This window comes from Penaeus japonicus, unplaced genomic scaffold (genome assembly GCF_977035675.1).
Source record: "Penaeus japonicus unplaced genomic scaffold, GWHDUDI00000001_assembly GWHDUDI00000024, whole genome shotgun sequence".
NCBI lineage: Eukaryota > Metazoa > Arthropoda > Malacostraca > Decapoda > Penaeidae > Penaeus > Penaeus japonicus.
In genome coordinates, this window is record NW_028234426.1 from 20,518,802 (window position 1) to 20,533,801 (window position 15,000).

The window sequence follows — 15,000 nt, forward strand, 5'->3', positions numbered from 1 at the left end:
ATACCTTCGCGATATCAGGTGGACTCCTGACGAGACCCGAGCTCAAGTTTCAGTTTCGCGATGTACGATAATTACGACATTGTTCATACTTTCACTGAGAGAGAGATTGAAAGAAAGAGAGAGAGAGAGAGAGAGAGAGAGAGAGAGAGAGAGAGAGAGAGAGAGAGAGAGAGAGAGAGAGAGAGAGAGAGAGAGAAGAAAGTTAGAGAGAGAGAGTGAGAAAAGAAAGTGAGAGAAAGATAGTGAAAGGAAAGAGAGAAATAGAGAGAGAGAAATAGAGAGAGAGAGAGAGAGAGAGAGAGAGAGAGAGAGAGAGAGAGAGAGAGAGAGAGAGAGAGAGAGAGAGAGAGAGAGAGAGAGAGAGAGAGAGAGAGAGAGAGAGAGAACAGGGTGAAAAAGAAAAAAATCGAACGAAAGGAGAGGGAAGCAGATTAAAGGAAGCAAATAAAAGAGATTAAAAGATAGACTGCAGCTGAAGACTTGTGTATCTTGGGATCAGTTGCCGATAAGTGATCAAAGCTTTTGAAACTCCTTTCATCTATCTCCTTCGTCCTTCTCCCCCCCCCCTTTTCTCCTCCTCCTCGCCCTCCCTACCCTCCAATTCTCCTGCTCCTCCTCCCCGTCCTCCTCCTCTTCCCCTTCCTCCTCCTCCTAGCCCTCCTCACCCTCCATATCTGCTCCTCCTCTACCTCCCCCTCCTCCTGATCTTGCTCCCTTTTCTTCTTCATCTTCTTAATCTTCGGTTAAAATTCAAATGAACTAATTCAGGCCCAAGTGAATGAAGAATTTATTCTCCTGGTGCGAGTTCATGGCTCTTTGTTCGACTAAATTACTCAATTTAGCTTTGTGAGAGGTTCTCTGTCAGGCCTGGGGTGAGTATGAAAATGCCGGACACGAAATAACTGGGAGGGGGTTAAGAGAGAGAGAGAGAAGGAGAGAGAGAGAGAGAGAGAGAGAGAGAGAGAGAGAGAGAGAGAGAGAGAGAGAGAGAGAGAGAGAGAGAGAGAGAGAGAGAGAGAGAGAGAGAGAGAGAGAGAGAGAGAGAGAGAGAGAGAGAGAGAGAGAATGAGAGCGAGAGGGAAGAGAGAGAGAGAAAGAGAGAGCGAGAGAGATACACACACACACACACACACACACACACACACACACACACACACACACACACACATATATATATATATATATATATATATATATATATATATATATATATATATATAAACATATTTGTGTATTCACACACACACACACACACACACACACACATACACTCACACACATATGTATATATATTTATGTATATATATATATATATATATATATATATATATATATATATATGTATATATATAGATATAGAAATAGATATATATATATATGTGTGTGTGTGTGTGTGTGTGTGTGTATGAAAGTATTTATGTTTAACGGTTAACAGAGCATATGTCTGACCTGAGATACATGATCAAATTACAATACACAGATGTGACCTTCACAATTATCGGATTTCGTATATCCCCCAGGATCGGGCAAAGATTCGTTAAAGACAGCACCTGCAACTTTAGCCCTTCTGGAAATTCTGGTCATCTCTCCATCATAGGAATATCACCCTCAAAGGCTGACCCGAGGGCGGACCTATGAATTATGATGAACCGAAGTCAGCCAATCAGGAAATCGCGACCCAAGCTGACACTTGGAATAGCTACGCCTACTTTCCTGCAGATGGCTCATCGCCCCGCCTAGCGAGCCGTCCTAAGATATACTGACGATAGCGAAGTCACTCGAGGTCCTTGACCTTAATCACCAACATCTACCACTCGCACTCCTACATCTACTATAGTGAACTAGTGCTAATCCCGATCTTTATTTCCAGAATCATTCCTTGTTATATTTATATATATATATATATTATATCGTGTCATATTATTGAAGTTATAATATATTGTTATTGTATCAGCTGCTGTGTTTGACACCAACCTTATATTTCTCTATGTGTGGATATTAGAGTAATCTATACCCATCACATAATCTGGTGGCAGCCTACGATGAGAACCTCACGTTTCTTTTTTTCGCAATAATTGGTACAATAATTAGCTACGTACCACCATCGCGAACATTTTTTCCAGTGTCTCACAGCATACAGCGCATCAAGTTGACTGACAGGACGAAGACATCGGTAATGAAGGTTAGTTGCGACTAAGGTCGATATCCCTCGTGTCATTTTTCTTACTCTTAATTGTTTTTCACACCCTAGTGTTGTGCCTTGTGTTACCCACTTTCTTTTCTTTTTTTTCTTTCTATTGTGAAGTGATTGGATTTCTTTCTCGCGCCTATTCATGAGTGAATTACGAAGTGGTAAAGTGTTCAGAAATCTCAGGGAAACTACCGAAATTTTCTTTGGGTTGGATACTGTACCTTCCCATTCTCCCTCCCGTCCCGTTTCCCGATCATCTCTGACCCCCCACAACCCCTCAACTGCTAATTCCACCACTGTCCCACCCTCTGACCTGACCCCCACCCGCCCCCCCTTCTCCAACATGACTTTCCAACCTCACCAAACATTCAATATCGTACAGAAATTTGATGGCTCGTCCATTCCGGTTGAAGATTTCTTGGAAAATGTTGAATCTATGATTATTCAAGGTGGAATGTCTAGAGATGACCCCTCTTTCGGCAATAAATGCGTAAACGCGGCTGAAACACGTTTAGAGCTTACCTCAGCGAAAGTACGTAACGCAATTAACGCCTTTAAAACATTGCCATCCGAATTGCGCAGTTGGAGTTATTTCCAGGATATATTTAGATCTTCGTTCAAATCCTTAGATGTAAGTCACCATATTCAGTTCGCGAGACTTATTCAATTAAAGCCTGCTTCCTTGTCCGAAGAAGACATTCGATTCTTTATCAATCAGCTTCGGGTTCAAGTTTCAAAATGGGTTAAGAGTATTCCCCACAACCATGACTCCCACGTAAAGTCCTTGTTTAACGACCATCACGTCTCCTCTATGACGTATATGGTCAAATCTATCCTAGTTGCTTCTTTACCTACTTCTGTACAAGAACAAGTTTGGGAACCCTGTGAAGATACTGATTTACTGAAATTACCCGGCGAATTTGCCAAGTCTATCAGAGAAAAGGCTCCCGCAGTATCAGTCAATGCAGGCATTCCCACGACTAAGGCAAACACGACCACACAAGACAACACACCCTTGCGTAACACAAACAAACACAAACAACCAAACGACAAACCACAACGCAACCCTAACCCGCGGTTCCACAACCATGACACGAAAACACAACACTCAAGACAAACCTCCCCTCACAGATCTAATGCGGGACATAAGACTCGTTTTCCCCCGTCATCTAACTCACCTCATGTTCCCAGACGTAAACAACCTTGTGTCACGAATTGGGCACCAGACAGAGATCAGTGTTTTAATTGTTGTGCGAAAGGTCACGGTGCCGACTCATGTTATTCGACACCGTACTGTCCTTATCATGGCACGCGCTCACACCCTTGGCCTCACTGCTCGGCGTTCCCTGACCAAGTGGATCAAACATACAAATTGCTCCAGCAACGCCAAGCAAACCGCCATTTTTTAGGGAAAAGCCAAAAACACCCAGACACGGCGACACTACAAGCACAATACCGGTAACACACCACATTGTCTCGACTAGTTGCATCCCTAATGATATCACTCAGCCGCCATTGCTTCCATCCATATTGAATGACAAGCCTGCATATTTCTTCTTAGACACCGGATCTTCTTGTTCTGTGGTCTCGTTGAATACCTTGCGGAATTTTGATTTATCATTAGAATTGCAACCGAGTCAAACCACCATTTGCGGGATAACAGGAGATAAGGTATCAGCTTTAGGCAGCAAAGTCCTTAACATTTCTCTTGGTAGTGAAATTTTTGCTCACAAGTTTGTCGTTGTAGAATCTAATTTTACCCCCGGACACCTTTTGTTGGGTCATGATTTCTTATACCGTACAGGAATTTCCCTCCATCCTCAGAGTAATAGCATTACTTTTAATGGTCAGAATTACCTATTAAGGACTCCCTCTTGCCTATGGACGCATGCCGACCCATTCACACCCGCAATGGCAATCTATGAAGTCACACATGACCATAGTCACACCATGTCTACACCTCACTTCCCATCCTCTCCTACCCACCACCCCCTTACCCCTCCCACCCGCCCTCGCTTCACCTCTCCTCTCGCTGCGCGCGCACCCGCATCACGCAAACCTTCGCGCGCGAAACACGTTGACGACTGTGCGAAATCTTGGACCGCTAATGATAATGCTCCTAAGTTTATAGCTAGTGCTACCACTACTATCCCGGCATTTCATGATCTACTGATAGACGTTTCTTGTCCTTCGGCAAATGGTACTGCTTTGATATTACCTGATAATATACGAGTAAAAGGTTGTGCAACATTACCTTCCTTGTATAATATCACTGATAATAGATGTCAGGTACATGTATTTAATCTTACCCCGGCCCCATTGACTATTAACGCTGGTGTACCTGTAATATCTTATGAATTCACAGACTTGCCTATCTGCGAATTTGATTTACCTGTTCCCTCCCCTGTTTTTTCTGCAACATCATCTTCCCCTGACGAGCAGAGCTCTGATCATGTCCTAAAGCAAAATTTAGATTTTCATGAAGGATATGATATTTTGCATACCTTATTTAAAGAATTCCCAAGCGTACTGCCAACCAAGGACCGTCCTATCGGAAAAACAACATTGCTTCAACACTCCATTACCCTCGAGCCTGATGCTAAGCCTTCGTACATACCGAGTTATAAGATCCCTCATTCGAAGCGACAGGCCTTGGAAAAGGAAGTTAAAACAATGTTAGACATGAATCTTATTCAACCAAGCAATTCACCCTGGGCCTCTCCCCTCCTCCTTGTTCCAAAGAAGGATAATACTTTCCGCCCAGTGGTCGACTATCGCAAGTTGAATAAAGTAACAGTGCCAGAACCATTCCCAATTCCTAATCTTAGATTGTTGTTGCAAGACATTGGCTCTAATAATAAGATTTTTTCAACTATTGACCTTGCTAAAGGCTTCCTGCAAGTTCCTATGGCTCCTGAAAGCGTGCCATATACGGCTTTCTCGACTCATATGGGACACTTTGAATTTTTAGTATGCCCTTTCGGCCTTCGCAATTCCCCTCTCACATTTAGCAGATTAATGTCACTTGTACTCTCAGGATTAATTAATGATCAGGTCCTCGTGTATTTAGATGATATTTTAATTTGCTCACCCTCCCTCTCTGAACACGAGAAGAAATTGCGCCAGGTTTTCAATAGGCTATCAACTGCAGGATTATGTATTCAACCTAGCAAATGTCAGTTCTTCAAGTCTAAGTTAGAATTCTTAGGCCATACCTTGTCATCTAAAGGTATTGCACCTAATGATTCAAAAGTTAAAGCCATTGCCGACTTTCCAACACCTAAGAACCAGAAGGAATTGAAGTCATTTTTAGGCCTTTCAGGTTTTTACAGGCCGTTCATTCAAGGTTACGGGTCCATCGCGACGCCGCTTAACCATCTCCTTAAAAAGGATACAACTTGGCAGTGGACAGACGAGGAAAAAGCCGCATTTTCAACTCTTAAATCGCGACTAATTAAGGCTCCACTCTTAGCCTTCCCCGATTTCAGTTTGCCTTTTGTCCTCACCACTGATGCCTCAAACCTCGGGCTCGGAGCAGTACTCCACCAGAAACATGGCCATTCTGGAAAAACGCAGCCCATTGCTTTTGCAAGTCGCGCCCTCAATTCAGCGGAAAAACGCTATCACACGACGGACCGTGAATTACTCAGTATCACATGGGCCCTCCGTCATTTTCGAGAGCTAATCTTGGGATATCAGATAGAAGTGCACACTGATCATTCCCCCCTCACGTCCATATTTAAGGGTAGGGACCCTCATGGACGACGCGCCCGCGCAATTGAAATTCTTGCAGAGTTTGACGTCACCATTGTTTACTTACCCGGGAAACAAAATGTCGTTGCCGACGCGCTATCACGCGCTCCCCTCTGTGACGCTCACAACCTGCCTGAATCTAGCTCCTCGCCCACCTTTGCCTCCCGCAAGGTGAAATTCTCTGACATTGCACCGATCTTGGCAAATACTGCCGCTCCTACCGTTGAGGATCCTTCGGAGGACGAGATCCGGTCTGCACATGTTAATGGTTGCCGTTCCGACTCCATTCATTCTGTTCCCGCCCCGGTCTTGGCTGCCCCAGCCGTACCTCCCATGGACCCACCCACGGAGGACGAGATCCGGATAGCGCAACGTAATGATAATCTGTACGGACCCTTAATTCAAGCTTTAGAAAGGATTGAAAGACCTCCCCCTAGCAGACATGTTCGAGTAAGTCAACTTTACCTCGATGCTAACGGTCTACTTTGCTACAAGTCTCGATATAGGACAAGAAAGCTCAAGGCATCTCGTAAACTTGTAGTTATTCCTGAATCCCTTGAAGGTCGAATCCTTCCTCTTTTCCATGAGTCGAAAGAAGCTGCACACTGTGGTAAGTATAAGGCAATTCACTTAGCTCAGCAACGCTTCTTCTTCCCACACCTTATTAGCAAAGTTGCTAAGCATGTTCAGTCTTGTAAGCAATGCCCTTATTACAAAGGAAATACCAACGACCCAGCCCCTGCATTGAAATATGACATTCCAGACTTTCCTTTCCAGAAAGTCTCTTGCGACACATTGTCAGGTTTTCTACCTTCTCGCAATGGTAATCGTTATATTTTAGTCTTCATTGATAACTTCACTCGTTTTTGTGAACTCGTCCCCGTCCCCAACAAAACAGCAAATGTTGTTGCACATGCTTTTCACGACTTCTGTCATAGACATTCAGCCCCCATGTATTTTTCAACTGATAACGGGACTGAATTTCATAACAAGGTCATGGATAAGTTATGTGATATCATGAATGTAACTCGTGTTAACATTCTCCCTTACCGCCCACAAAGTAATGGTATTACAGAAAGGCTCAACTCCTCCATCCTCTCATTAATGAGATCGCTTGTTGATGCGACATCGGACACATGGGATGAATCACTATTGACAATCCAGTCTTGTATTAATAGTACATTCCATTCTTCCTTAGGTGATACCCCACATTTTATTTTATATGGAATGGATAAAAGGCTACCCTATGACCTCTTTGATGAAAATCAAGTTCCTTCATATAATGATAATTATGCAGAGTATCTCCTAAATAGAAATAAGTCCATCTTTCAGATCACAAAGAAGCATTTGACTAATTCCAGAGATAAAATACTGTCATTTCAACACAAAGTGGCCCGCCACAAGGACATTGAAGTTGGAGCATTAGTATTTAGAAAAGTCAACCAACCACTCAATATTAAGTCAAAGCTTGCTCCTAGATTTGAAGGTCCATTTAGAGTAATTAGTGTAAAGAACAACAAGGCCTACATTAAATGCATACAGTCAGGTGAACAATCTTGGTCTCATTTCGACGTCCTAAAGCTTGCTCACAAGTACTATTCTCCCCCGGCCGACGAACACTAATTGATTTTTATCTTCCAGACCTTACTCCTCTTGGGCTTATCATTCTTCGCATTGGCGTCTGCCGACCGCCATGCCCTACCCCCTAGGCTTCGCGCAGTGCCAGGAGCCTTCGTTGAGGACCATGGGCTAGTCTTACCAGTAACAAACAATGTGGAAGTCAAAATTTCGCTTCAGCCGATTGCTGATTTCTCCGGCCTGGCTACTTTCCTAACTCAATAACCAACTCGTTGATTTCAGCAACAGCAGGCGAAGTGCTTCCCAGTCTCATTACTCCACATGACTTACGCCCTATTCTCCACAATATCTCCTCTGCTAATGTTAAGCCTCTCTTTTTCCTCTAAGGCAACGAATTCAGTTCTACTCTACTCTAAAATCTTACCTCACAATTTCAGGTCTCTCTGCTACTACAACTACAGTTATGTGTAACAAGCATAAACCTGATGTTGTTCTACAAGGTACTTTTGTTCTTCCAGCCTCATGTGAACTGACTTCCTTATCCTTATTTATTCCAGCTACCCATACCTACACAAGGAAGATTGCAATGAATACCTCCTACCTGCAGCCCATGTCGGTATCATTGCCACCCTATAACATTTCTCTTCCTAGTATAACCTTTCAACAGATGCCTACTTTGCAACAGCTTGATGCATTTACCCCGCTCAGCCCGTTCCACGCAACCTACGTTTATCCCGTATACGTTACCGTCGCCGGAATGTGTATGTTGCTAGTAACCCTAAGAGCGTGCTATTGCATCACCTACAGGCGAGTTGCATTGAAAAACAAGCAAGTAAAACATACCCATGATTCTGTTGCATATACCAGTTACCCTCATGCAATATAATATTATAAGAAAAAAAAAAATCAAATCCAAAAAAAAATTATAAATATTAAGAATAATAATACAAAAAAAAAAAAATTACATAAAAAAAAAAAAACATTTTGATACAATATATTACTAACTCACGTTTTTTTTCCTTGTTGCACGAATTATTTTCCTTTTCATATATCGAACTATGCCTTCTACCCTACGTCCCCACTTACCTCTCTAAAGCCATGTAAGGCGCCAGGTACTTATACTTTTTTCAAGTTATGATATTGACGGATGCAGAAAAGCACCCCTCCCAGGTGTGTTAAACCTGTAATTCCGGAGCTGATCTCGAGGCCTGCCATGCTGCAATTCCGTGTAGTATTGTGCATTAATCAAGAATCTGCCGGATGTTGCTGTCTCTTCGTATACTACTCTTATAGAGTTCCCCTGATCAAGGAATTCTTATCCTCAGTTAAGTATAAAGCTTCCTACTTTATTTCTTACCAAATCGGGACGATTTGGGGTAGCATGGTAGAGCGATATGAAAGTATTTATGTTTAACGGTTAACAGAGCATATGTCTGACCTGAGATACATGATCAAATTACAATACACAGATGTGACCTTCACAATTATCGGATTTCGTATATCCCCCAGGATCGGGCAAAGATTCGTTAAAGACAGCACCTGCAACTTTAGCCCTTCTGGATATTCTGGTCATCTCCACATCATAGGAATATCACCCTCAAAGGCTGACCCGAGGGCGGACCTATGAATTATGATGAACCGAAGTCAGCCAATCAGGAAATCGCGACCCAAGCTGACACTTGGAATAGCTACGCCTACTTTCCTGTAGACGGCTCATCGCCCCGCCTAGCGAGCCGTCCTGAGATATACTGACGATAGCGAAGTCACTCGAGGTCCTTGACCTTAATCACCAGCATCTACCACTCGCACTCCTACATCTACTATTGTGAACTAGTGCTAATCCCGATCTTTATTTCCAGAGTCATTTCTTGTTATATCTATATATATATATATTATATCGTGTCATATTATTGATGTTATAATATATTGTTATTGTATCAGCTGCTGTGTTTGACACCAACCTTATATTTCTCTATGTGTGGATATTAGAGTAATCTATACCCATCACATTGGCTGTAGACGGCTCATCGCCCCGCCTAGCGAGCCGTCCTGAGATATACTGACGATAGCGAAGTCACTCGAGGTCCTTGACCTTAATCACCAGCATCTACCACTCGCACTCCTACATCTACTATTGTGAACTAGTGCTAATCCCGATCTTTATTTCCAGAGTCATTTCTTGTTATATCTATATATATATATATTATATCGTGTCATATTATTGAAGTTATAATATATTGTTATTGTATCAGCTGCTGTGTTTGACACCAACCTTATATTTCTCTATGTGTGGATATTAGAGTAATCTATACCCATCACATAATCTGGTGGCAGCATAAGATGAGAACCTCACGTTTCTTTTTTTCGCAATAATTGGTACAATAATTAGCTACGTACCACCATCGCGAACATTTTTTCCAGTGTCTCACAGCATACAGCGCATCAAGTTGACTGACAGGACGAAGACATCGGTAATGAAGGTTAGTTGCGACTAAGGTCGATATCCCTCGTGTCATTTTTCTTACTCTTAATTGTTTTTCACACCCTAGTGTTGTGCCTTGTGTTACCCACTTTCTTTTCTTTTTTTCTTTCTATTGTGAAGTGATTGGATTTCTTTCTCGCGCCTATTCATGAGTGAATTACGAAGTGGTAAAGTGTTCAGAAATCTCAGGGAAACTACCGAAATTTTCTTTGGGTTGGATACTGTACCTTCCCATTCTCCCTCCCGTCCCGTTTCCCGATCATCTCTGACCCCCCACAACCCCTCAACTGCTAATTCCACCACTGTCCCACCCTCTGACCTGACCCCCACCCGCCCCCCTTCTCCAACATGACTTTCCAACCTCACCAAACATTCAATATCGTACAGAAATTTGATGGCTCGTCCATTCCGGTTGAAGATTTCTTGGAAAATGTTGAATCTATGATTATTCAAGGTGGAATGTCTAGAGATGACCCCTCTTTCGGCAATAAATGCGTAAACGCGGCTGAAACACGTTTAGAGCTTACCTCAGCGAAAGTACGTAACGCAATTAACGCCTTTAAAACATTGCCATCCGAATTGCGCAGTTGGAGTTATTTCCAGGATATATTTAGATCTTCGTTCAAATCCTTAGATGTAAGTCACCATATTCAGTTCGCGAGACTTATTCAATTAAAGCCTGCTTCCTTGTCCGAAGAAGACATTCGATTCTTTATCAATCAGCTTCGGGTTCAAGTTTCAAAATGGGTTAAGAGTATTCCCCACAACCATGACTCCCACGTAAAGTCCTTGTTTAACGACCATCACGTCTCCTCTATGACGTATATGGTCAAATCTATCCTTGTTGCTTCTTTACCTACTTCTGTACAAGAGCAAGTTTGGGAACCCTGTGAAGATACTGATTTACTTAAGTTACCCGGCGAATTTGCCAAGTCTATCAGAGAGAAGGCTCCCACAGTAACTGTCAACGCAGGCATTCCCACGACTAAGGCAAACACGACCACACAAGACAACACACCCTTGCGTAACACAAACAAACACAAACAACCAAACGACAAACCACAACGCAACCCTAACCCGCGGTTCCACAACCATGACACGAAAGCGCAACACTCAAGACAAACCTCCCCTCACAGATATAATACGGGACATAAGACTCGTTTTCCCCCGTCATCTAACTCACCTCATGTTCCCAGACGTAAACAACCTTGTGTCACGAATTGGGCACCAGACAGAGATCAGTGTTTTAATTGTTGTGCGAAAGGTCACGGTGCCGACTCATGTTATTCGACACCGTACTGTCCTTATCATGGCACACGCTCACACCCTTGGCCTCACTGCTCAGCGTTCCCTGACCAGGTGGATCAAACATACAAATTGCTCCAGCAACGCCAAGCAAACCGCCATTTTTTAGGGAAAAGCCAAAAACACCCAGACACGGCGACACTACAAGCACAATACCGGTAACACATCACATTGTCTCGACTAGTTGCATCCCTAATGATATCACTCAACCGCCTTTGCTTCCATCCATATTGAATGACAAGCCTGCATATTTCTTCTTAGACACCGGATCTTCTTGTTCTGTGGTCTCGTTGAATACCTTGCGGAATTTTGATTTATCATTAGAATTGCAACCGAGTCAAACCACCATTTGCGGGATAACAGGAGATAAGGTATCAGCTTTAGGCAGCAAAGTCCTTAACATTTCTCTTGGTAGTGAAATTTTTGCTCACAAGTTTGTCGTAGTAGAATCTAATTTTACCCCGGGACACCTCTTGTTGGGTCATGATTTCTTATACCGTACAGGTATTTCCCTCCATCCTCAGAGTAATAGCATTACTTTTAATGGTCAGAATTACCTATTAAGGACTCCCTCTTGCCTATGGACGCATGCCGACCCATTCACACCCGCAATGGCAATCTATGAAGTCACACATGACCATAGTCACACCATGTCTACACCTCACTTTCCATCCTCTCCTACCCACCACCCCCCTACCCCTCCCACCCGCCCTCGCTTCACCTCTCCTCTCGCTGCGCGCGCACCCGCATCACGCAAACCTTCGCGCGCAAAACACGTTGACGACTGTGCGAAATCTTGGACCGCTAATGACAATGCTCCAAAGTTTATAGCTAGTGCTACCACTACTATCCCGGCATTTCATGATCTACTGATAGACGTTTCTTGTCCTTCGGCAAATGGTACCGCTTTGATATTACCTGATAATATACGAGTAAAAGGTTGTGCAACATTACCTTCCTTGTATAATATCACTGATAATAGATGTCAGGTGCATGTATTTAATCTTACCCCAGCCCCATTGACTATTAACGCTGGTGTACCTGTAATATCTTATGAATTCACAGACTTGCCTATCTGCGAATTTTATTTACCTGTTCCCTCCCCTGTTTTTACTGCAACATCATCTTCCCCTGATGAGCAGTGCTCTGATCATGTTCTAAAGCAAAATTTAGATTTTCATGAAGGATATGATATTTTGAATAACTTATTTAAAGAATTCCCAAGCATACTGCCAACCAAGGACCGTCCGATCGGAAAAACAACATTGCTTCAACACTCCATTACCCTCGAGCCTGATGCTAAGCCTTCGTACATACCGAGTTATAAGATCCCTCATTCGAAGCGACAGGCCTTGGAAAAGGAAGTTAAAACAATGTTAGACATGAATCTTATTCAACCAAGCAATTCACCCTGGGCCTCTCCCCTCCTCCTTGTTCCAAAGAAGGATAATACTTTCCGCCCAGTGGTCGACTATCGCAAGTTGAATAAAGTAACAGTGCCAGAACCATTCCCAATTCCTAATCTTAGATTGTTGTTGCAAGACATTGGCTCTAATAATAAGATTTTTTCAACTATTGACCTTGCTAAAGGCTTCCTGCAAGTTCCTATGGCTCCTGAAAGCGTGCCATATACGGCTTTCTCGACTCATATGGGACACTTTGAATTTTTAGTATGTCCTTTTGGCCTTCGCAATTCCCCTCTCACATTTAGCAGATTAATGTCACTTGTACTATCAGGATTAATTAATGATCAGGTCCTCGTGTATTTAGATGATATTTTAATTTGTTCACCCTCCCTCTCTGAACACGAGAATAAATTGCGCCAAGTTTTCAATAGGCTATCAACCGCAGGATTATGTATTCAACCTAGCAAATGTCAATTCTTCAAGTCTAAGTTAGAATTCTTAGGCCATACCTTGTCATCTAAAGGTATTGCACCTAATGATTCAAAAGTTAAAGCCATTGCCGACTTTCCGACACCTAAGAACCAGAAGGAATTGAAATCATTTTTAGGCCTTTCAGGTTTTTACAGGCCGTTCATTCAAGGTTACGGGTCCATCGCGACACCGCTTAACCATCTCCTTAAAAAGGATACAACTTGGCAGTGGACAGACGAGGAAAAAGCCGCATTTACAACTCTTAAATCGCGACTAATTAAGGCTCCACTCTTAGCCTTCCCCGATTTCAGTTTGCCTTTTGTCCTCACCACTGATGCCTCAAACCTCGGGCTCGGAGCAGTACTCCACCAGAAACATGGCCATTCTGGAAAAACGCAGCCCATTGCTTTTGCAAGTCGCGCCCTCAATTCAGCGGAAAAACGCTATCACACGACGGACCGTGAATTACTCAGTATCACATGGGCCCTCCGTCATTTTCGAGAGCTAATCTTGGGATATCAGATAGAAGTGCACACTGATCATTCCCCCCTCACGTCCATATTTAAGGGTAGGGACCCTCATGGACGACGCGCCCGCGCAATTGAAATTCTTGCAGAGTTTGACGTCACCATTGTTTACTTACCCGGGAAACAAAATGTCGTTGCCGACGCGCTATCACGCGCTCCCCTCTGTGACGCTCACAACCTGCCTGAATCTAGCTCCTCGCCCACCTTTGCCTCCGCAAGGTGAAATTCTCTGACATTGCACCGATCTTGGCAAATACTGCCGCTCCTACCGTTGAGGATCCTTCGGAGGACGAGATCCGGTCTGCACATGTTAATGGTTGCCGTTCCGACTCCATTCATTCTGTTCCCGCCCCGGTCTTGGCTGCCCCAGCCGTACCTCCCATGGACCCACCCACGGAGGACGAGATCCGGATAGCGCAACGTAATGATAATCTGTACGGACCCTTAATTCAAGCTTTAGAAAGGATTGAAAGACCTCCCCCTAGCAGACATGTTCGAGTAAGTCAACTTTACCTCGATGCTAACGGTCTACTTTGCTACAAGTCTCGATATAGGACAAGAAAGCTCAAGGCATCTCGTAAACTTGTAGTTATTCCTGAATCCCTTGAAGGTCGAATCCTTCCTCTTTTCCATGAGTCGAAAGAAGCTGCACACTGTGGTAAGTATAAGGCAATTCACTTAGCTCAGCAACGCTTCTTCTTCCCACACCTTATTAGCAAAGTTGCTAAGCATGTTCAGTCTTGTAAGCAATGCCCTTATTACAAAGGAAATACCAACGACCCAGCCCCTGCATTGAAATATGACATTCCAGACTTTCCTTTCCAGAAAGTCTCTTGCGACACATTGTCAGGTTTTCTACCTTCTCGCAATGGTAATCGTTATATTTTAGTCTTCATTGATAACTTCACTCGTTTTTGTGAACTCGTCCCCGTCCCCAACAAAACAGCAAATGTTGTTGCACATGCTTTTCACGACTTCTGTCATAGACATTCAGCCCCCATGTATTTTTCAACTGATAACGGGACTGAATTTCATAACAAGGTCATGGATAAGTTATGTGATATCATGAATGTAACTCGTGTTAACATTCTCCCTTACCGCCCACAAAGTAATGGTATTACAGAAAGGCTCAACTCCTCCATCCTCTCATTAATGAGATCGCTTGTTGATGCGACATCGGACACATGGGATGAATCACTATTGACAATCCAGTCTTGTATTAATAGTACATTCCATTCTTCCTTAGGTGATACCCCACATTTTATTTTATATGGAATGGATAAAAGG

At 43.3% G+C, this 15,000-nt stretch overlaps 1 protein-coding gene and 1 long non-coding RNA gene across 3 annotated transcripts in view; one reads left to right on the forward strand and one right to left on the reverse strand.

The window, feature by feature from the left end:
• The window catches only part of LOC122246446 (inactive dipeptidyl peptidase 10), a 474,509-nt gene that overhangs the window by 269,192 nt on the left and 190,317 nt on the right, over nt 1–15,000 (reverse strand). The gene's annotated exons all lie outside the window — the stretch shown is intronic.
• On the forward strand, nt 8,558–9,435 carry LOC147469083 (uncharacterized). Its single transcript, XR_015192180.1, has 2 exons — nt 8,558–8,846; nt 9,032–9,435. It is a non-coding gene; the product is annotated as an uncharacterized LOC147469083 (long non-coding RNA).